This window comes from Trachypithecus francoisi, unplaced genomic scaffold, assembly GCF_009764315.1.
Source record: "Trachypithecus francoisi isolate TF-2019V2 unplaced genomic scaffold, Tfra_2.0 Lachesis_group3, whole genome shotgun sequence".
NCBI classification, from domain to species: Eukaryota; Metazoa; Chordata; class Mammalia; order Primates; family Cercopithecidae; genus Trachypithecus; species Trachypithecus francoisi.
The window spans coordinates 7850756-7874571 of NW_022681468.1; the positions used below are offsets into that span (position 1 = coordinate 7850756).

The 23816-nt window shown below is 47.7% G+C and overlaps 1 long non-coding RNA gene across 1 annotated transcript in view; it reads left to right on the top strand.

Moving 5' to 3' along the window:
- Positions 1-23346, top strand: part of LOC117070955 — a 72799-nt gene extending 49453 nt beyond the window's left edge. The window contains exon 4 of the long non-coding RNA XR_004432113.1: positions 23136-23346. This is a non-coding gene — a long non-coding RNA (uncharacterized LOC117070955). The remainder of the gene's footprint in view (positions 1-23135) is intronic.
- The last annotated feature ends 470 nt before the right edge of the window (positions 23347-23816 follow it).

Consider the following 23816-nt stretch of genomic DNA (forward strand, 5'->3'; position numbering starts at 1 on the left):
GGAGAGTGGGTGAATAAGGGGCAGGGCAGGGCAGGAAAATATGTCAGGCACTGTCAATATTCACACATTGCCCTGAACCAAATATGCCTTGATCTTCTGGGAAGATGGATGCTTACTCACATGGCTTACCTCAAATGTCATCTCCTCCAGGAAGCCTTCCCTCACCCTGTCTCCTCTGTGCCCTCAAGAACGCTCTGTATCCCCTGTTGTGACGTGGTCTGCTTCAGTATGATCATTGTTCATGCCACCTCCTGCCTCCCAGTGCACCTTTGTGGACTCCCTGGGATCAGAGCCCATTTTTGGTTTTCTGTGCCTCACTCAGGGTTTGGCCCCGGTGGGCTAGAAAAGCACAAGCCCTACTAAATAGTTTTCTGGTGCTATTCATCTCCTCCTGTTTCTCCTCCACTGTCTCCCTGTACACTAGAAAACAGGAGCTGCAGAGTCACAAAGATCAGGGTTTGACTCCCGTCCTACCCATTTTAAACTGTGCAGAGAGCTCCATGCTTTGGACCTCGGCTTCCTCATCTGTAAAACAGGGATAAGTTTACCCATCCCATAAAATTGCTGAGCAGGGTTAATGGAAATCCCAATGGTGAAGTCAGCTAGTAGATGCCAAGTGCATACAGTAGACACTCAATCTGTACTAGTTTTCTTCTTGATTTCCCTCATTCTAACTACCGCCTCTGCCATCGTCACGGTTTAAAGAGCATTTGCTCAGTGCTGGGCCCTGTGTGGAGTACTCTACACAGATCATCTCATCGAGTTCTCCATATCCTTAGGTTTCCCTTCTTCCCGTCTTTGCTGTGTCCCAGCATCATTGCCCAGCCTCATGGCTTTTCCTTGAAGGGGCGGGATGGGTAGGACTCAGCCCAGGCTTGCTCCAGGCTCCATGGCAATTCTGATTCCAGCTTTGGCCTCACTTTCTGATGGGGCTGGACCTGTACTTTTTGCAGCCCAGTGAGCCAATGTGCACTGCCTCAGAGAGAGGCTGGGGTATATTCCCGTGAGATTGGACAGACCAGAGAGACAACACTGCCTTGAGTGGTGCCTGAGTGTGGTCCAGTGTGGTCCAGTCTCTGTCTTCTGCCCCAGCTCTACTCATCTCCCCATGTCCCAAGCCTGCCTAACACTCAGCCACACCTGTTTCTGCAGAAGCCCCTGCCACCTCGGCTTCCTCCCTTCATGTCTCAGGCTTATGTGCACCTACCCAGGTGTGGCACATTCCTGTGGTTCCCTCCTCTATTCTTTTCACATTTGCTGCCCTTCCTGTCCTCCCTCCTTCCTTCTTCCGTTTTCTCTCTTTTCTCAGCCCCTAATTTTTTATGGTGGATTCTAGCATTACAGACATTCATAAGACTGAGTCACTTCCTAGAGGAGCTCCAGCCTGATGGGGAAGACGGAGCAATGACCCACGACCACAGAACCCTTTGGACCCCGGAGCCACATTCATGCAACCTCCTATATGTAGGGTCAAAGAACGGGAGCACACGGAAGATCAGGGTAGGGTAAATTCAGCTTTGTAGAAATGCATGAATCAAATGCCTTGGGAATCACACTCAACCCAAGTCAACAGGATGCTGTGGCGGCTTATATAAAGTGATTGAGATCCGAGGTCGCATTACAGTGGGCTCAGGTTTAGGATGGGGAGATGGGCACTCTGCTCATTTCTGCATTGCTGCCTGCAGGCATTATGCTCACTTCAGGGTGGCCAGTGGGCTCTTCCTCCCCCAAAAGCAGCAAATCGCAGGACATTTTATAAGAAGGCGATGAGAAGTGGGGGAGGGGAGACTTCCATCTCATCGGATACTGAGGAGGGGCAGAATTGAGCTGTGGAAGGATGGAGCATGCTGCCCCTAGAGGAACATGTGCCACTGCCCTCAGATTTCAGGGGCTAACTGAGAAAAGGAGTGAAGGCACTCAGTAGCAAAAACAAGAAGACATCATCAATATGGAAGCCAACTTTGGCACAGGCTAAGGAAGATCCTTTGACACCAGCCAAGCCTACTGTGCCAACCCTGTCCGAGGGAGGCTATTCCCTGACACTGGAGGTGATCAAGCAGGAATGCCCATTTTAGGGGGCTGGGCAGAGCAGTTGGCATCCCAGGTGTAGACTTCGTCTCTTTGCCTCCCAACCTTTCCCTTGCTGGCACCTTCATAGGGCTGAGTCATGGAGCACGTGGTTCCACCCTCCATCCCTTTTTACTTCCCTGCACCACACTAGGATAGGTGACTGTCCCCAGCACCAGGCAGCTGATGTCCTAGAGGCCCACACTTCTCCAGCTTGCAGCCTATGGATGAAGCTTTGTGTTGGGCATTATAATCTTCTCCTTTTGCTTCTGAATCCACGTAGTCTCAGGGGCGTGGAAAATGTAGAGTATTGAATGAGCCATGCAGGTCTAGCCATGCCAGAAACTTTCAGACTCTCCCAGAGGCGAGCTTGGTTGGCTCCCCTCTAAAGGAACAGCAGCAGAGTGCAGACACCAGCCTCTCCTCCAGTTCTTGTCTCTTCTTCTCTTTCCTCTCTGTGAATGTCGCCCCATAGACATCACATGGTCTCCCACTTATACTCACTGCTCTTGACTGATGGTGCCCCTCAATCCCGTGGCTTCTATCTCCCAGACCCTCTCTCACGTATGGCTCCCCTTCCTTCTCCACTGTCCATATCCTGATGTCCACCATTCCTTAATCCCACCCCAGAAGTAGGGGTTTGAAATGGGTCCTATTGGGCTCAAATCAAGAACTCAGCAGGGCCACCTTCCTCTTGGAGGTTCTAGGGAATAACTTATTTCCTTGACTCTTCCATTTTCCAGAAGCTGCTTGTAATTTTTGGCTCCTTGTTCCTGCCCCCATCTTCAAAGCCAGCCACCTGGCAACCTTGAATCTCCTAACCCTGCCCCTCCTGCCTCTCTTTTATCAGGACCTTTTGATGACACTTGGCCTGCCTGGATAATCCAGGATCATCTGCTCATCTCAAAGTCCTTAATTTAATCATGTTAGCAAAGTCCCTTTGCCATGTAAAATGACATGTTCACAGGTCCTGGGACTAGGATGTGGACATTTTTGGGTGCCATTATTCTGTCGAGCACAAGACTCCACTATGCTGCCTGTACTTACCATCTTTAATCCCACACTGGATCATCCCAAGGCTGCTAGCTCTTATCTCCTACCTGATGAGGGACAGTCTCCTTAGCCTGGTGAATGGTGCACCCTGTGATCTGGTCCTGGCCAGCCAGCCTTGTTCTCCATCTTCTACAGAATCCACTTGCTGGGACTTGGCCCTGCATGTTTCTCCCTCTCACTGTCCTATGCCTATCCCCTGGCGGCCCCTTCCACCCAGATGTGGCCCCATCTTAGCCACAACTCAAGCCTGACCTCAGCATGACCACACCAAGGGTTTGCATTGCCAAGGGTTTGCATTGCCGAGGGTTGCCGTCAGCAGGGGATGATCCTCAGGAGATCCCCAATAAGTGGCCTGCGTGCCATGTCTTTTTGCTGCTTTGCCTCTCCAAGCCTTAAATTCATCCTCAGTAGCTCCTTGAAGACCAAAATCCCTCCCCGTGGCTCTCCAGGCCTGGTTTCCTTTTTTGATTTTGTCTGGCCTCATCAAAGCAGGCCTAGTTTTGGTTTTCCCTTTTTGGTTTTGTCGGGTTTCATCTCAAGCCAAGGTTTTCCTTGCTCTTCCTCCAGCCACCATCGCCTTCTTGCAGTTCTTTAAGAGCACCTCCATCCTTCCTGTGTCTTGGTTCTTGCTCACACCTTTCAGGTCTGCTGGATGGCTTCATCCCCTTTTGTGTTCACCCAGGTTTGGCCTGCTCATCCCTCAGCTCAAATTCTCTTCCCTGAAGAGGCTTCCCTAACCCTCCCGATGAAAACAGAGACCCTCACTGGTGCCCAATCCTTTGAGCACCTTTCAGGCCTTGTAATTATGTACTCATTCTTGTGTCCATGCAATGAATTTTGTCTCATCTCCTGGGGAAGGTGGACATTGTAGTGGATGCTGTGATGCATGGCGTATGTACTCTGTTAGGGCCCAGGAACTCATTTCCCAGCTGTTGGGGTTGTTGGCCAGGGTTGGCTCAGAGTTGTATCCCTTTCTGGAAATTGCTCTTGGCTGAAGGAAGCTGCTTAGCCCTAAGTTTCTCCCTCTCCCTGGGTGTATCCCATCTCTACTAACTGTGCCAACTGGGGACATAAAGACCTGGCCCCTTTGTCTCAATCCAGGACAGCTCTGATGGGTGACACCAGATTGAGAACCCCCCATGGGTTGGGCTGAAGCCTTATTGCAACTGGATCCCAGTCCAGCTTCTCCTTCTGCCCCATCTTCCCCTTGTTCCATCACAGGTATGGCTCCTGAGAGCTTGTGTTAGTCCATTTTCATGCTGCTGATATAGACATACCCCAGACTGGGTAATTTATAAAGAAACAGAGGTTTAATGGACTCACAGTTTCATGTGGCTGGGGAGGCCTCACAATCATGGCAGAAGGTCAAAGGCACCTCTTACATGATGGAAGACAAGAAAGAATGAAAACCAAATGAAAGGGTTTCCCCTTATAAAACCATCAGATCTTGTTTGACTTATTCACTATCACGAGGACAGTATGAGGGAAAACACCCTGATGATAAAATTGTCTTCCACCAGGTCCCTCCCACAACATGTGGGAATTATGGGAGCTAACAATTCAAGATGAGATTTGGGTAGGGACACAGCCAAACCATAACAGAGCTCTCTTCAACAAACCTCCAGGACGTAAATTCCATCTCATCATCTATTACCTACAAGCCCACTAAACAATCTATGCTCCTGCAGTGGCCCTAGGAGGCTGACTCTAGAATTCGATTTTGGCACTGGATCACCTGCTGGCTAACTGGCAGTGGAGACTCCATCCCTGGAGAAGGTGCTGCATGGACAGACCCCAGGCATGCAGTGGCAATGCAATTATTTGACCTTTTTGCTGGTGGTGAAATGAGATGGGATATTGGGGGAAGGGGTGCACTGGCAGGTGCAATTTCTCAGGTGAGGAGGGAGGGGATAGTAATTAAAAGTATGATGGAATTGTCGCTGGGGGCAATGAATGCGTTACAGAGACAGTGCTAGGCTGAGAGTGATTAATCACCAATTAAGGGCTAAGTGTGAAAGCCAGAGGGCAGCAGATAAAGAGATTCACCCTCCTGGAGGACGGAGAATTGAGGATCAGGCCCAGGTCATAATTATAAAAGTGGCAGAGTGTTCCAGAGGAAGTCGGATCCTCAAACACTGCAGGTCTGCTACGCCAAGGTCGGATATTAGGAAGGCGGGGGATCCACTGAAGTTCAGCTTCTCCCTTTGTCCAGTCCTGCTTCCCTCATCCTTCAAGTGAGAGTTTTACAGTGGTGAGATGGGGTGGTTCGTTCCCTCTGGTGAGCCTCTGTTTCCCGCCATGCAGTAGAGATGCTGACAACAATAAGAAGGGGTACAAAATGTACTATAGGAGAGACCATGAGTGTCAGATGCAGCTATGACAACAGGGCAGTAGTGGTGGCTGCCGTTTGTCCCATTAACCTTGCTCTTGTAAGTCCTCCCAGGGAAAATGACCAACCGGAATCCTGGAGCAGCTGTTCCCAGACAGAGTAAACTGAGTATGTGAAATAAATGGGTGTAGGCACCACAAGGGGTGGATAATGGTCGATACGGTGGGGAGCAGCCCTGATCCCGGTTTGCCTCAGGTGCCTGGAGTGTTGGCTGTGTCGTCACTCTCTGGACATTGCCCTCAGCCAAAACATGCCCTCTCCATAGGCAACCTGCATCCAATGTCCAGTTAATGCTGGAGTACAAATGCCCAATCCCTTTGTTTTGATTTGGGGGCATCCCTGAAGGTCTCTCCTAGCTCCAGAGTTTCCTGTGAGATCAGCTGCAACTTTCTCCTCTGCCCAATCCTGCTTTCCTCAATGCCCCCTCCACCTTCCTAACCTGTTGTGCCAGAGAACACTCATCAATAAACCTTCTACATGCAACTCTCAGAGTCTCGCTCTTGGACTCGCAGACAACCAGACTTTCACACACATTAAGGTCAGGAGCTCTTGTCCCCTCCATCTCTCTCCTGTTTTAATCTCCAAATACAAAGTCCCTGCTCACTGTCCCCAAACTCCCCAAGGATGCTGCTATAATTCTGTGCCTGCCACCCGCTTCTCTGGTCCTATTCCCATTACCTACCTCTGCTACTTTTCAAGCACCCTGGGCTCTAGCCTCTCCAGCTGGTCCATCCAGCTACAAAATAAGTCCTGGTTTTGCAGTGAGAACAGGAAGGAGAGGAGGCATTCACTTGCTGATGGAGAATGCTCAGGGAAGATACTCAGTAAAAGTGAGTGCGTGAAGCCTGCCCTCCCTGTCACCTGGGAATCATTTACTACCCAAAGCCACATTGCTTGGGAATGACAAGACAGAGGAAGTGAGGGGTGGGGTAGGGGGTGCCTACCTTTCCTTTCTAAAGATACATGGCCAGATGAGCTAATCACCCCAGGAGGGCTTATGGTCAATGGATTCTGGTAACTTCCTCCATAGGCACCCTGAGTCCACACTAGTTGCACAGTTAGTGGCTCGGATGCCAGGCTATAGTTAAAAATCTTTTCAAACATTTGGGCTTGGCAAAGCCCCAAGTGTGGGTTTGTGTTTTTCATGTTTCTTAAAAAGTGTACTTCTCTGCTAGTTTCCAAGCCTCCTGTGCTTTGAGGGATCTTTAAACTGCGTGTTTTGGATTCACGTACATGAAACTCATCAAAGTGCTATTTTGTGAGATGGGTTTGATGTCCAAGCAGGCATTAAAAGCTGTTTTGTTTTTGCTCCTTGACCCAGTGATTTACGCTTTACTAAGACTGAAAGGACTGCCCGGCGTGCTCAGGAAGGAGTTCGGCCTCTTTTCTAAAGGCAGGCTGTCCAGCGTCCTGGTGAGATCTCAAAGCTGGCACAGCAGATTTTCTCTCAGGCCTAATAATTTCCATGCTTACCCTTTCATGAGAAGGAAGAGTATTTTGGAAGAAAATGACTTTTTTTTTTTTTCCTTTTGGTAGCTTTAAAAAATCTGCATTACCAAAAGAGAGTGAAGGCAGCAAATTGTCCCCCCGCCCCGCCAACTTGTGGCTTTGCTGCAAAGGCCTCTGGGAAGGCTTTCTCTATATGCCTCGCTCTACTCGCCAACCACATCCTGCAACTCCACAGGCAATGCTAGACTTGGGCAGCCAATGCTTCTCACTGGGACATGTTGGCCTGTCTTAGCCACTAGGACAGGTTAGGAGCAGCTGTGCCTGTTTTTAGGCTGACCCGAAGCGGGAGGAATTTGCAGAGGATCTTTGTGCTGCAGAGACCTCTCTTACCTGCCCTCTGCTTGATCTTCAGTAAAGTACTGTGACATGGGCACCTTTGTGCCATTTATAGGGAGAGAAAGCAAGAGATGGCAAAAGCTTGCCTGATGACTCCAGAGCGCCCTTTCTTCTTCCTGGGGATGTCCAGATGGTCCAGTGATCGCAGTCTATTGCCTGGGGGTGCTGGGGACATTTTGCATTGAAAGGGTGTGAATGTGACCACAGAAGGTTTGGGGAGGACTGGAACCCATCCTCACATGGCTTTTGAACTTGCCAAGCTACAAACATGCAGTGACTTTGTCCAGGGCAAAAAGCCTTGAACTTGGAGCTAGCCCCTGGCCTGGCTGGCTGTGGACTGGGCAGATCCCTCTGAGTTGTAGTTTTCTGCCTACGAAATTAGGTTGTTGTGAGGATCAGTGGTAAAAAGTAGGTGGTGTGCTTAGTACAAGGCCAGCCTCACAGCCAGTGTGCTGATTTTTATGATGATGGGATCAGGAGTCCAGTTTCTTTCCTTACCCCTCGGCTGGTGAGCACTGGGATCAGATCAGACCACAGCTGTCTTGGAGTGTTTCACCTGAGTGAGGTGCTTTGATTCCAAGCCCACTGAGAGGTGGCCTGGAATAGGGAGATAGGAGTGGCTTCCTGGTCTTGACTCTACTAGATGGGGAAGGGTGGCTGGCTCCACACATGCACCTGGGGGAAGAGGGGCCGGAGGTGGTGGGATGTACAGAACCTGGAGAAAGGTACTTTCTGTAGGCTGAACTGGTCTGACCTCCCTGATTGAGATACTGCAGTAGAACTCACCAGGGGCTGTACAGTGGAGACAGGCTTAAGGTGCTAGCTGTCACTTGTACAGCCCAGTGGGGTGTGCATGTCCTGTGTGCACAGAAGAGAGGTGGAGTTGCATCACATAGAGATACTTGTGTTGCTGGGTTGGTAAGACCTTGCTGCTACTTCTCAACATGGACCCTAAGTGCATTATTTCCTCTTCCGTCCATTTTCCTTCTTACATTTAGCAATTGACACTTTGGCCATATGAAACATTTAGTTTATTTTTAGTCTGGCTGGAAAATGTCACTTGGTTGGGAAGGGATCTGCCCCCACCTCCATGTGTGGAGCTCACAGGGCTAAGAACTGGAAGCTAACCTAAGTGATTGTTTAACCCAACCCCTTTGGTCACCAGTGAGGAAACCGAGTCACACAGAGGGAAAGGACATTGACAAGAGCCTTATAACTTGTTAGCAGCAAAGATGGGATCTGAACCCAGAATTATTTTCGTAGAATTTTTTGGGGAAATTTGAAAAGGAAGAAAAGGTGCAAAACATTTACAATCACTTTATATTCTCACCACTCATAATTAACCTTTTACCTTTTCTTATATTTGTTTCCATTATTTTTCTGTGTATATAGTTGAGCTATTCTGCAAGTAATATATGAACATACCAGAGTACTTTAAAAACTGTTAGAACCTTGTAGATAAACACACAATTCATGCCTACCTCCGATGACAACTATTTCCATCCTGGTCCATTTCCTTGTCTCCAGAAGCAGCGATTATTATGAGTTTCATGTCCTTCTAAGCCACTAAAAATTGTGTACATATTTTATAATTATAGTATGATATCAGGTATCATATTGTCCAGAACCATCAGCAACATATTCCCCCCAGTGATGTGTTTCTGGCATCTGTTTATGTTGCTAGGTAGAGATCAGGTGCATTTTTCTCAGCGGCTGAACACATTCCACTGTGCTGCCCTGCTATTTCTCAGTTATCCACACAGGCATGGGTTATCACCAAAATTCATGACTTGCTTTTCAGTGATCTGTATTTATTTATTTATTTATGTATGTATTTATTTATTTTTTGAGACAGGATCTTGCTCTCTTATTCAGGCTGGAGTGCAGCAGTGAGATCATAGTCCACTGTAGCCTCAACCTCCTGGGCTCAAGAGATCCTCCCACCTCAACCTCCCAAGTAGCTGGGACTATAGGTCCCAGAAAGCACAGCCTGTACCTGGCTAATTTGTATTTAGTTTTTGTAGAGATGAGGTCTCATTATGTTGCCCAGACTGGTCTTGAACTCCTGAGCTCGAGTGATTCACCTGCCTCAGATCCCCAAAGTGCTGGGATTACAGGAGTAAGCCATTGAATCCGGCTCAATGAATTTCTGAAAAAATAACCTGGAAACCAGAAGGGCTTCTGTCCATGACCTGAAATTATGGAGGTGGGCCCTGAGCCAGTCACGTCACCATTCTGTGCCTCAGCTTCCCTATCTTATCAAGTTGAATGCCGCTTGTGAAAGAATTATGTGGATAAATGTGAGGTTCCCCCATAGCTCCAGCTGCCCCCACACCTAAGGGTGTAAGTATTAAATATAAAACTTCCTTGTCCTCAGCATAGGATGTGTTTGTGATGAAATAACCACACCCCTATCCCCCATATTGCTCCCTTTGTGTGTATAGATTTTGTCGTGGGAAGACTGTGCTTTCTGTGACACCTCAAGATATGATGTGTCTACAATGAAGTCGCACCAAAGAGTAGAGAGAGAGAGGGCTCCCTCTTGAAAGGTGACGTCATTTCTAGTTTCTGCCACCTCGGAAACAGGTGGATCCTGAGATAGAAAAAGCCCTGGGCAGGTGGTAATCATAAAGAAGTCGAGATATTTCTATGGCAGCTCCAAAAAACAGCAAGTCCCTCCTCTAGGGGATGGATGTATGTAGGTAGGTGACATTTCTAAGTTTACAAAATGAGCTCAAGAAAAGCCCAGAGTTCCAATTCTGGGCTGGGTCTGCTCTCTGTGGTGGGGGCTCTTCCCATTCACAAAGGGGACTGGTTGATGAAACTTTAGCTTGTCTCAATGGAATGTATTGTTGATGGAATTTCAGGCAGCGCTGAGTCTAACAGTAGGTGAAAGATAATCAACCCTGCTGGGGTAGCTGGGAAAGCCTTCATATGCGAGGTGACATGTGAACTGAGTTTTAGAGCATGAACAGGAGTTTTCCAGCTGAGATAGGAAAAGGCCATTCCAAGCAAAAGGAGAAAATAGCCTAACATATGCAGGTTTAAAAAATCAGGAAGAATTTCCTGGGAAATGGTGCAATGTGCCTGAGGATGGGGCTGTGGGAAAGTCAGGAGGCTGCAGAGACAGATGCGGATCTGACCGTATCACGGAGGGGCTGAGGGGCTGTGAGAAAATCAAGAGCAGGGAAGCAATAAAGTGAGGTTTGTGGCTCGGGAAGATGATCAGGGAAACCACGGGGCAGAGGATGGATTGGAGGGAATATGGTTCAGGACAGAGGGGCGGGTGGATGAGCTCATCGCAGGAGTGCCTGTGAGAGATGTCAGTCATGGGTGGTGGAGAGGAGAGGCTGGAAGACTGTAAGGGAGTGTGGTAGGGGTGAGAAGGAAAGGAAGGGACCTAGCTTGCAAATGTTTACCATGACCCTGTGATAGAGGCATTATTGCCCCCTCTTACAGATCAGACAGCAGAGACACACACAAAAATTTGGTAACAAAGCTTCACAAGTCCTACATGTCTACGGGACTCCACAGTCAGCTCTGTTGCCCCTAAGTCCTAGGGAAGGGGGAAAAAAGCATCCATTAATCTCAGAAGACCAGGGTTTCACCCTGGGGATCCTGGGCAAATAGCAATATTGACAGACATCACTATTGCTTCCCAATATCCCACCTTTTTCTGTGGGCAGATGCCGCCATGTGACTAGCTCTGGCCAATGTGTTGAGGGCGAACCTGACAGATGACACTTCTGGGCTGGCACATGTGCCAGCTGAGGTGAGGCCCTTCAGATCTCCATTTTGCTTTGTTGAGCAAGGAAACGTGTTGAGACTTCATCAGCTTGGGAACCTCAGTGATGGGGATGAGCAGGAGCCACCTAACTACCCACATTGCTGCTGAGTATGAGTAGGAAATAATTCCTGGTTGTTTTAGGCCATGGCCATTTAGAGTCACCTGTTCTTGCAGCAGAGCCTGCTGCACACTGACTGATATGAGCAAGGGCATAAAGGAGGAGGAGCAGGGTCCCTGAGCAAGGGCATAAAGGAGGAGGAGCAGGCCCAGGGCAGGGTGGGAAAAATGGATTTGGCAAGACTGAGTTGGGGCATAACGTTTTAGTAGAAGGAAATCAGGCTTTGGAGGTTAGCAAGCCTGGGTCCAATGTCACCTCAGGCACCCACTATCTGAGGACCTGCAGGCAAAGGCTCCTGGCTTTTCTGGCCTCAGTTTCTGTGCAATAGGGAGAGTTGTAATCACTACCTCCTTGGCCTTTAGGGTGAGTAGAATTGACACATATAGCGCTCCAGCAAGGCACACAGGCCCTAGGAAGCACTCAGCAAACACAGTCATCACCCTGGGAAGATGGTGAGAACAGCGTGGATGATTTGTGCACCGAAAGAATAGACATCTTTTTTTTTGAGACAGTTTCACTCTGTCGCCCAGGCTGGAGTGCAGTGGCGTGATCTCCACTCACTGCAACCTCTGACTCCTGGGTTCAAGTGATTCTCCTGCCTCAGCCTCCAGAGTAGCTGCAATTACAGGTGCCTGCCACCACCCCCAGCTAATTTTTCGTATTTTCAGTAGAGATGAGGTTTTGTCATATTGACCAGGCTGGTCTTGAAGTCCTGACTTCAAGTGATCCGCCCACCTCTGCCTCCCAAACTGTTGGGAACACAGGCGTGAGCCACTGCGTCCAGTCAAAATAGACATAATTTCTATCTTACTCACTTGAATTTGTCTAGTACCGAGAACGGTGCCTGGGCACAATAGGTGTTCATTTTATATTCACTGGTTAAATGAGGGAATAAAACATTCTACAATTATTTGTGGAATGTGGTTATTTTCTCTTACAACCAGACTGGCAACTCTGATGGGAGGGACCTAGACATGTTACTTCACCTGTTTCCTCAATGCTCGGTGAATATCAGTTCTCAGAAAATTTTCCTTGAAAAAATGAGTCATCCTGGCCTTTAGAAATAGCCAATCTGACTTGGACACAGGGCAGGAAACGTCACACATGGGGCCTGTCGGGGCTGGGGGGCTGGGGGAGGGATAACATTAGGAGATATACCTAATGTAAATGACGAGTCGATGGGGGCAGCACACCAACATGGCACATGTATACCTATGTATCAAACCTGCACGTTATGCACAGGTACCCTAGAACTTAAAAAAAAAAAAAATATATATATATATATATAAAAGAAATAGCCAGATCTGTGGGGGCATTTCTCCCTGACATATTGATACCAAGCCCAGTCTTGGTTTTCCAAGGGATGCCCCACGCCTCATTGCTAGGTCTCTGTTCTGACCTCTGGTATCCCCTCAGGGACCCTTCAGGCGTTGAGTTCAAATGCTGGAAGCCCATCTCACAGGAGCCTCAAGTCCCATCTGTTTTGTTCCCAAGTCTGGCAGGATCCTGACAGTCCCTGCATGTGCCTGTCCTCAGACCCCTGCAGATGGCTGGGTGCAGACCTTGGCAGGAGTAGGCTGGCAGGCAGTCTCTTTCCTTCCCAGGCAGACATGTGTGTAGCAAGTCTGTTTATCAGGCAACGCCTTGTAGCCAGCGGTGGCGGCTTAACAGTGGCAGAAACGCCCGCATTGCCTCACCAGCTGCTGGGTACTAAGATGTGCCCTTGGCCTCAGCCGGCAGATAAGCACCTGCATTGGAGAGCGAACCCTTGATCATGGGCTGATAAGTGCAGGGAAGAAACAGCAACAACAACAAGAAAAAGCTGAGCGACCCGCTGTGGAAGGCTTTTTCATGTATGCATGGGCGTGTTTCTTGTCTTCGCCAACTCACAGGTGATGCAAAAGCTCTGATTCTAATTTAATTTGGTGGTCACGCAATCATGGAATGAGAGCATGTCAGAGCTGGAAGGGACTCTGAGGATTGTCTGGTTGAACACTTTAATCTTCCAGGTGAGGACAGTGAGGGCCACAGAGCTGTAGCGACTTGTTCAGGATCATCCAGCAAAGTTTTGGTGGAGCTGGAACTAAACCCGGGTCTCCGGACCCCCAGGCCTGCCATCTTTCCATCACATGGGCTTGCTTCACAGGCTGCCACCTGATCACTGAGGTGCAGACTGCACGTTGCCCTTTGGTGCCTAAACAGTCCTCTTTAATATCACTAATTGGCCCTGTCTGCCTGTAGAGTCAAATAGACGCCCCCTGTCCCTGCTTCTCCCCCACCACAAGCCAGCTGTTGGGGTGGACCAGTTAGCTCAAGGCCACAAGGTCTGATGCTACTACTTCAAACCCTGTTATTTCATATTTTGAAAAACCAAGGTTCAGATAAGAGAGGCGACTTGCCTAGGTGATACAGCTAGAGAAAGTGAAAGACCTGGGTCTAAAATTTTCAGCCTCCTGATTTCAGTTCTTTCCATACATAGTGTATGAAACCCAGGTGTCGGTGAAGGTGGGCAGAAGGGTACCCGGCCTCTGCAACTTTCCCCTGTGACCTGGTTTTGGGGAAGAGTCGCATATGTTTTCTCAAGGACAGAAATGAAAATCTCATCGTTCTCAGTAGGGTCTTCCTAAGCAATGGGTATAGATAAATGAATGAATCCTTTTTTTTTTGTTTGTTTTGTTTGAGACAGAGTCTTGCTCCGTCACCCAGGCTTGGTTTTCTAAGGGATGCCCCCTCCTTATTGCTGGGTCTCTGTTCTGACTTCTGGTATCCCTGCTGGTGCAATGATCCGGTCTCAGCTCACTGCAACCTCCACCTCCTGGGTTCAAGTGATTCTCCTCTCTCAGCTTCCCCAGTAGCTGGGACCACAGGCAGGTGCCACCATGCCCAGCTAAGTTTTGTATTTTCTATAGTAGAGAGGGGGGTTTCACCATGTTGGCCAGGCTGGTCTTGAACTCCTGACCTTGGGTGATCTGGCCACCTTGGCCTCCCAAAATGCTGGGATTACAGGTATGAGCCACTGTGCCTGGCTTTTTTTTTTTGAGAAGGAGTCTCACTCTGTTGCCAAGGCTGGAGTACAGTTGCACTATTTCAGCTCACTGCAACCTCCATCTCCTGGGTTCAAGCCATTCTCCTGCCTCAGCCTCCCGAGTAGCTGGGATTACAGGTGCCCACCACCACACCTGGCTAATTTTGTATTTTTAGTAGAGATGGGGTTTCACCATGTTGGCATGCAGTTTATGCAGCATTTTCTCTTAGCACCCTCCCACTAACAACCTCCACCTGGTGACCTTCAACCAACCCCAAAAATGAGGCTTCAATCCCTTTCATGGCCCATGTTCCAAGGTACAGGTGGAGGGTTCAGATGTTCCTCATAGATAAGGAATGAATTTCCGGATTGTCCACTCCTGGACTCATTAGCTTGGAACTCTGAACACACATGCAGGTGTGTCCACCATACACTGTGGCTGCAACATGAAGTCAGCCTTAGGTAAATGATATCTAAAAATATTAATCAAATATCTGCATGTGATTAAAAAATCATATCATAGAGATATATTGCTATTAGATTGGCCAAAAGTACTTGTGGTTTTTGCCATTAAAAGTTATGGCAAAACCGCAGTTACTTTTGCACCAACCTAATAATAAAAGATAATAGTTTCATCACTGCACCCCTTCACGCTCGTCCTTTTCTCCTGAGTAAGCCACTTTTAATTCGTTAACCAGTTTTGCTTGTTTGTTTTTGTTTGTCCTGGTGATTCACTTCATGTGTCTGTACACATTAATCATGTTCTTTTTGAACAATCAGCTTTAGACATCATCTGCTGACCTCCTCTTGTAACAGATGAAGAATTTGTTCTTTCGAACCATCACCTTCGTCTTCGTCTTTTTCCCTACAACTCATTTTATACATACACCCCTCACAATCGTTTAGTTCCCTTATTATTTGCATTTGTAAATGTAAATTATATATGAATACATATTCCTTCAACTGTATACAATAACACTTGACTCACTGTTTGTAAAATGAACATAGGAACACTGCAAATCTCTCATCACCTTTTCTTTCCTTGCTACTTCTCATTTCTAACAACTGTACTTTTGCTTTTATATTGCTAAGATTGGTAACATTTATTTCTTATTTTATAAACTTAAGTCCACAACACTTTATATATAGGCGTTCTAGAAGTTCAGAAAACAAATTATGTTTACTGTATTCTGTAAATATTGCATTTGCAGCCAAGTAGTATACTGTAATTACTACTATGACTACTGTTCATTTCAGTCAGGCATGGTGGCTCACACCTGTAATCCCAGCACTTTGGGAGGCTGAGGCTGGTGGATCACCTGAGGTCAGGAGTTCAAGACCAGCCTGGCCAACATGGTGAAACCTCATCTCTACTGAAAATACAAAAATTAGCTGGGTGTGGTGGTGGGCGCCCGTAATCCCAGCTACTCAGGAGGTTGAGGCAGGAGAATCGCTTGAACCCAGGAGGTGGAGGTTGCAGTGAGCTGAGGTCGAGTCACTGCACTTCAGTCTGGGCAACAAGAGTGAAACTCCGTCTCCCCGCCCCCAAAATACTGTCCATTTCCTTTTCTTCTTTTAGTTTCTAATTGTATTCATCACCTGCTTGAGGTATCCACAATTCTCGAAAATAAATTCAGACCCATAGAATTCTACCTATTTTTCACAGATTCTTCCCAACCCCTGGCATCCTCCATTCTTCTGCTCTGGTCTCATCCAGTTACTCTGGGTGCTGTAGGGCTGTCATTCTACGTCCTGGGTTGAATACTGTATCTTATTCATCTTTCTTGCTTATTTACTCACCATATTACACAAGCGTAGCCTCTATAAACTTTCCTATACATCTTTGTATGCCTGATTATGTCTTCCTTCATCTCTCACACATTATTCTACTCTTGCCCTTCAGTGACAGTTTAGCAGGATATAGAATTCCAAGTTGTTGCTTATTTACCCTTAGAACTTTGGAAGGATTTCTCCATTGTGCCAAACCCAGAGGTGCTAATGACAAATCTGACCTTGGTTTTATTCCCTTTCCTTTGAAGATGATCCCTAGATGATTGAACATTTATCTCGTTATTGTTGGTGTTCTAAATTTTATAATGATATGCTTACTTATGGATCTGTTTAAACACATTTGTACTGGCCACTCAATGGCCCAGTATTTCTGAAGACTTTTGTCTTCTACCTTTGGGACATTCTTTTGTATTATTTTTTTTTTTTGAAGAGGGACAATTTTCTATCCTTTATTTTAACCTCTTTTCTCTTTCTGGAACTTTTATTTGTTGGATGCAGAACTTCTTAAATTGTGCTTCTTTGCCCCTTTCTTTTTTTCTCGTATTTCCATCTCACAATATTTTTATTCTGCTCTCTAGATTTTCTTTATGTTACCTTGCAAGGCTTTTGTTGAATTTTCTTCTCTTTTACAGTCATATATTTAATTTTCCATAACACTTTCTTGTTAAATGATTGTTCCTTTTACACACTGTCGTGTTCTTACCTTATAGGTGCAATATGTCCTTACATATCTCAGAGGATACAAGCCTATTTTCTCTGAATTATCTTTGTTTTCTCTAAAATCGATTTTTCAGTATGTTTCTTTTAGTTTCTCTTCTATTTTCAGACTTCTCTAAGATGTCTGGAGAGCCTTGTCTAACCATCTAACTAAAGGGTGAGATTTAAATAACTGACAGGGAGCTCTGTGTATCTGGGCAGAGCTGACTGATGACCAGGTTCCCCTCTGGGGTCAGGGAGTGGTATGAAGAATGATATGGACCTGGGGCATGCTCATTCCCTTGGATCTAGGCAGCAGTGCCCACACCAGCAATCCTACTTCTTTCCACTTAATATCTTTAAAGAAAATTATCTACTTAAAAAATAGGGCTAGGCATTTGGTCACTTTTTTTCTATGTCTGTGTGGGTGATATGATTTGGCTGTGTCCCCTTCCAAATCTCATCTTGAATTGTGGTTCCCAAAATCCCCACGGGTCATGGGAAGGACCCGGTGGGAGGTAATTGAATCATGGGGTGGTTACTCCCCATGCTGCTGCTCTCATGAGAGTGAATGAGTTCTTATGAGATCTGATGGTTTATAATGGGCTTTTCCCCCTTTTGCTTGGCACTTCTCCTTGCTGCTGCCATGTGAAGAAGGATGTGTTTGCTTCCCCTTCTGCCATGATTGTAAGTTCCTGAGGCCTCCCCAGCCATGTGGAACTGTCAATCAATAAACCTCTTTCCTTTATAAATTACCCAGTCTTGGGTATATCCTTATAGCAGCATGAGGATGGACTAATACAGTGGGGATGGGCCAATGAAGAACTCAGTTGACAGGGATCCACCATTGTATGACCATGTAAAGTGTTTTCACTGCCCTAGAAGTCCTCTGTGCTCTGTCTGTTCATCACTCTCTCCCCCGACCCCTGCCAACCACCAATCTTTTTTCACTGTCTCCAAGGTTTTGCCTTTTCCCATGTGTCATAGAGTTGGAATTATACGGTAGGTAGTCTTTTCAGACTAGCTTCTTTCACTTAGTGCTATGCATGAAAGTTTTCTCCATGTTTTTTCATGGCTTGATAGCTCATTTTTTTACTCTCCGCCCTTTTAGAACAGGGTTTCCCTGATTGCTGTATTTAAATTCCCAGCCCTTCTAGCATTGCCCACCCTTCTCCTTGTTTTGTTTTCCTTCAAAGCATTTCACATCTTTGATATATACCCTAAAGTCGGATAACTTATTTTTATCTGTCTTCTCTATGAGGGTGAGAATTGTTATCTGTTTTATTCACTGCCATTTTCCAGAGCCTAGAACAGTGTCTGGTACACTGTAGGTCTCAACAAATACATGCTGACTTGGATACAGAATGGTGTGGTTCACAGATACAGCTGTATCAGCTGCAGGCCTCTGCTTTAGCTTCAAAAGAAACTGTTATGTGTTGGTTTTTCACAAAAACAAGAGTATTCTCTTTCTCCAATGATAAATTGACATCTTCATGTATATGTTAAAAACAGATCATTTGGAAGCTTTGAAATTAGACACCCTCTCCAATCCTAAATAAGGTTTCAAAAATTTCAGGACCGATTTTCAGTTCTGGTGAAGCATGCAGTACTTCTCCCTGCCTTCCTCTTCAACCCTTTTATTTTATTTTATATTGATGATTGATTGAGATGGAGTCTTGCTATCACCCAGGCTGGAGTGCAGGTGGCATGATCTAGGCTCACTGTAACCTCCGCCTCCGGGGTTCAAGTGATTCTCCTGCCTTAGCCTCCCACGTAGTTGTGACTTCAGGGGTGCACCACCTTGCCCAGCTAATTTTCGTGTTTTTAGTAGAGATAGGGTTTCGCCACGTTGGCCAGGCTGGTCTCTAACTCTTGACCTCAAGTGATCTGCGTGCCTCGGTCTCCAAAGTGTTGGGATTGCAGGTGTGAGCCACTGCACCCGGCCCGTCTCCAACCCTTTTACTTCCTCCATCTCAGCACCATCAATCCAGTGATAAGAAGGTGATGGTCTTCTTCTGTTGTATAAACCAAACTCAATTCACTTTATTGAAGATGTGACCATGTGGTCCAGACACCGGGGGCTTAAGGACAGGAAACACAGCTCCACTGGCAAAAGTCAACTTAAAAACCATTGCCTTGTTCCTTGCTTGTCTCTAAGCTCATCTGAGGGAGGCTGTTTGTAAACGGCAAGCGCACCTTCTCAGATCCTCATTTCCCCTCTCCCCAGTCCTCTCATGCCTCTGCTGGGTGACCTGCCTGCCAGCCTTTTGTCCTCATCTGTAAATGTGCAGAGTAAGGGCTGTCCTGCCCCTCCCCACTCAGCAGGGTTGCCATGAGAAGCAAAGAAGCTATTGCATGCAGGAAAGCACCAAGGGTTGGGCCAGCCCTTCACACTGGCTGTGCTGTGGTGTGGCCAAGGCGGGGACCTGCTGGGACCTCCCAGGGCGCTGCCCCTGCTGGTGCACTTTGTGGCCTCTGGCCTGGTCCTGTTGCTCAGGACCTGGATGAGGTCAAGGAGACACCCAGGGGTTTGGAGCAGCTCATCCGTCTTTCCTTAGCAGGTTCTGTCTTTAGGAAAAAAGGTGGGGTTGCAGAGAGCCTGATGTTAGGCATAGCTCTGAAACGGACTAGAACCATCACAAGGCCAGTGTCAGCCAGAAGAGGAGTTGGGGCCAGAGGTGGTGTCCCCAGATGATGTCCCCTCTCTACTGGCATCTGTGCCCCGTCCCATCTCTCAGACATGGTTTGGGTTCATGAAAATATAAGAGAAGCTGTTTCTAGAAGATGTGTCTATGATTTTCATCGAATTTATTGTTATTATTAGGAGAGAAATCCTAACATCTGAGCAGACAAAGCTTGATTTGATTTTTTCCAGGGTTCTGATTAGAAGAGATGTAATCGATACGGGGATTGGCCAAAGGGGATGAAACTGGGGCTGTATGTGCGGAGGGTGTCCAGCGGCAGCTTTAGCCTGAGCCTGCAGCCTACAAGAGGCAGGGGAGGAGAGGAGGGCAAGAGTTGGGGAGTGTGGGAGCAACTCAGAGGGAGGCCAGAGAGGGAGGGGCGCTGTGTTGTGGGTCCCCAACTGACATTCTAAGGACATTTCTGCTTAGCACTTGGCCTTTATTCCGTGTGTGTGTGTGTGTGTGTGTGTGTGTGTGTCCATTGAGCTTGCCTTTGCACCCTTTGAGAATCTGACTTTTTATTAGAGGATCTTCTTTTGGACACTCTCCTTCACCTCCCTTCCTATCCCCACTCCACCTGAATGGGCCCGGGGCTTTGCCGTATGTCTCGGTACCCTTGGAGGCTCTGAAAATGCAAGGTCAAAGTCCCCATAGGGTTAAGAGATGTCCTCAGGGCTTTGCAGCTCCACTTCCTTCTCTAATCCCGTTAGATTTGGACTTCAGGACTTCCTGCTACTTTGCCAGCTGTTCTACCTGTTTAAGAAACTGTTTGGTACAGTTACCCTGAGTTGTGTGTGTGTGTGTGTGTTGTGTGTGTGTGTGTGTGTGTCCATTGAGCTTGCCTTTGCACCCTTTGAGAATCTGACTTTTTATTAAGAGGATCTTCTTTTGGACACTCTCCCTTCACCTCCCTTCCTATCCCCACTCCACCTGAATGGGCCCGGGGCTTTGCCGTATGTCTCGGTACCCTTGGAGGCTCTGAAAATGCAAGGTCAAAGTCCCCATAGGGTTAAGAGATGTCCTCAGGGCTTTGCAGCTCCACTTCCTTCTCTAATCCCAGTTAGATTTGGACTTCAGGACTTCCTGCTACTTTGCCAGCTGTTCTACCTGTTTAAGAAACTGTTTGGTACAGTTTACCCTGAGTTGTGTGTGTGTGTGTGTGTGTGTGTGATTTCCAGCCAACCTAGGTGGCTTTATTACAGGAAATGGCACTCTTCCCTTGAGTGGCTCTATCACTGCTGCAGGTGCTCTGTGCCTCAACTTCTCCACTCCGAGAGTGGAAGAAAACAGTACCTTCTCTGCTTAATTTTTTTTTTTTGAGACAGGGTCTCACTCTGTCACCCAGGTTGGAGTGCAGGGGCTCAATCTCAGCTCACTGCAACCTCTGCCTCCAGGGTTCAAGTGATTCTCCTGCCTCAGCCTCCCGAGTAGCTGGGATTCTAGGTGCGCGCCACGACACTCAATTAACTTGTTAATGAAGGGTGAATGAGGTTAATGGCTGTGGTGTTCCTGCAGGGACATGAACTCTTCTTCGTATGACGGATTTCGAGGGTCCCAGCTGCTTTGGAACTTGTGACGGGGGTCTCGTTTTACAGCTGGAAGTCTGAGCCCAGGGAGGAGCCAGCAGCCCCACATCAGCCCATCGGGGCAGCATCAGGACTGGAAACTGGGTTTTTTGGATTCCATATCCTGCTTCCTGTTCTGTTCACAGCTCCTCTCCTCTTATCACAAACCATGAACCACTATGTGAGTGGGGCCAATCAGCTTGATCCCACTCAGGGATATAGCCGGGGTGGGTAGGGCTACACACCAGTTTCACTGGGATTTTGCAAGCTGATGATGGGCTGGGTGTTCAAAGCCTGTTTTCCATCCTCCTCCTCAGCCTGAGCACGAGGATGTTCAGCAGGGCGGCGAGGACATCACCTTGGATGGCTGTATCTTTTTCTCTCAGTCAAGGACGAGGCTAAAGGCTGAAGATGAAAACTTGGCTCCTTGTTGGGTATATCTGGCCACAGATGATTAGGGAGGAGGCCCCAGAGTCTGAGCTTTTTCTCCAACTCTTCCTTTAGGTAGAAAGGGATGGAATGCAGGATCATGATGACTCGATGGGAAAGGACAGAGACTCCGTGCATGGAGTTGCCTTAATAAACAGAGGATTTAACACTGAAGCCAGAGAAGTCTGGATCTTAATCAATCTATATGAGACCAATTCTATTACAGACACAAGAGCGAGTCTCCATCCTTTTAAGACTTAATTTGCTCTTCTCACGTCAAAGCAGAAATGGGATGCAACTGTCTAACTGCCAACTCTAAGAAATTATTTATGAAAAGACAAATTCCCCACAAGGCCATCCAGAGAAGGGGGGAAGACAAGGGGAGCAAAAGGAAGAAAGAAAGGAAGGGTGGGGGGGAAGGTAACTGGTAGACCTGGCGCTTGACACTAAAGGCTTAACATCAAATGCAGCTAGAAATCCATTTCCACAGTTTTATTGGCCATTCCGGACGCCTCATTTCAAAGGGAAAGATTTGAATTCAGAAACATAACGTTCCCTTTGTTCTCTTGCCCTCCAGTCTTTGGTGCCAGTGTGGACTGTACTACAGGGAGAGGGTGAGATCAAACCCCTCTCCGCTCAGCTACCTGCCCCAGAGCTGGCCCTTGGCATGCTTAATGAAATCAGTTTCTCGATAGATTGACAATGCCCTGTCAATTATAATCATTTATCTTGGCAAGCAGAGCATTGGAACACTTAAAAGAGCAGGGGTTCAGCAGGCCCAGGAAAACCAGAATAAAATTATACTGCATGGTAATCAGAGCGAGAGTATATTGCTCACATAAAATTTTACTTTAACTGTCAGAAGGACCGATATGATCTTATTTCTCATTTTCTGCCCATAGGGTGTTCACAGTTCCATTTGGGTCACTTTCTGCTAACTGTGATGTAATAGGGGATTTGCATACGGTCTGTATAAGAGGAGGCGGGCAACTACCCAGTGCACAGGGAAGTTGGGGTGTTTTCTCATTGCTGTTTTTAGGGAACACCAGGATGGGTGTGCAATGGCAATGACAGAGGCGGGAATACAGGATTGGAGGGGAGTCCTTGTTCTCCACTTCCTGACTGTGTTAGCAAGGGCAAAGCATGCCACTTTGCAGTGTCTCACTGTCTTTCCCAACAGAAGAAACAGAGATTGTGTATTATTTTAAATCCTGATTTTTGCTGGGCATATGTCCACGTGGAGGATATTCCTGCCCCCTTCTTGGATCAACTTTGGGTGAAGCAGCAGCAGCAAGCCCAGACCCACGAGAGGGGAAGCAGGGAGAAGTTGCATCTTGCTTCTCTGCTCATGATCTAGATGGAAGGGCCAGGTCCTGCCTGGCTGCAGAGCAAGGAGCAGTGAGTTGAAGGGTCTCCTGGCCTCACAGTTCACAGGCCCTGCATGGTACATGTCTGCAAAGCCTCCGGGAGAATCTGAGCCCCCTGAGATGGGGGCACTGCTGGGAGAGGGCTGGGGGACTCAGCACAAGGGAGGCCTTGTGAATGGAGGCGCAGAGGAAGGCAGCCGTCATCCTCAAATCCCCAGCTACGAAAACAAGGACAGAAGGGGATGAGGGTCAGCCCTCCAAGGCCAGTGGGCACTGGGGACCACTGTGGTCAGAATAATACGCACTTCCCTTCCTCCAGGCTCAGACCTTCCCTGGAGAGGAGAGGGACAAACCCTGAAGGGACCGAGTGTTTCCCCGTTTTATATCAGAAGACACCGAGTTATCCTGAGCAGATGATTTTCTACCCTCAGCAGAAAGGAAGCCTGAGAGCTCACTTTGCACCCTGGGACTTGGCCTGGGAACACATGCAGACCAGCAAGGTCGTGCTTCTAGTTCCTCTGCTGCAATCTGTTGGGGACATTTTGGTAAATGAAGTATAAATAAAACATATTTGCAGCCAACCAGGAAAAGCACTCCCTTTCTGAATGGCCGTTTCAACAGGCATAGAGTGAGCTGCCAGTACCTGGCTTTCAGTAGGGCACAACCTGCTTAGAAGCACCAGAATTTGGTAATTTGTCTACGGTGAGGAAGAGAGAGGTATGCATGTTCCTTGCAGTCTGGGGGCCGGGGAGGGGTGGGGGTAAGCTGTATGACAGCAGAACCTGGGAATGGTGGTTGTGCTGGACTTTTGAGGGGGACCTTCCAAGAACGCACTCCATGACAGGCCTGGCCTAGGACCCTCCACGATGCTGTCTCCTTAACATTGCTGTGCAACGTGGGGGAGGGGGATTCTTTGTACTTTACACCTGGGGAAACTGAGGCTTGCGAGGGCAGAGAGAGACTCTTTTCACTCCTCCAGGAGTGCCTTTCTTCCTTCTCC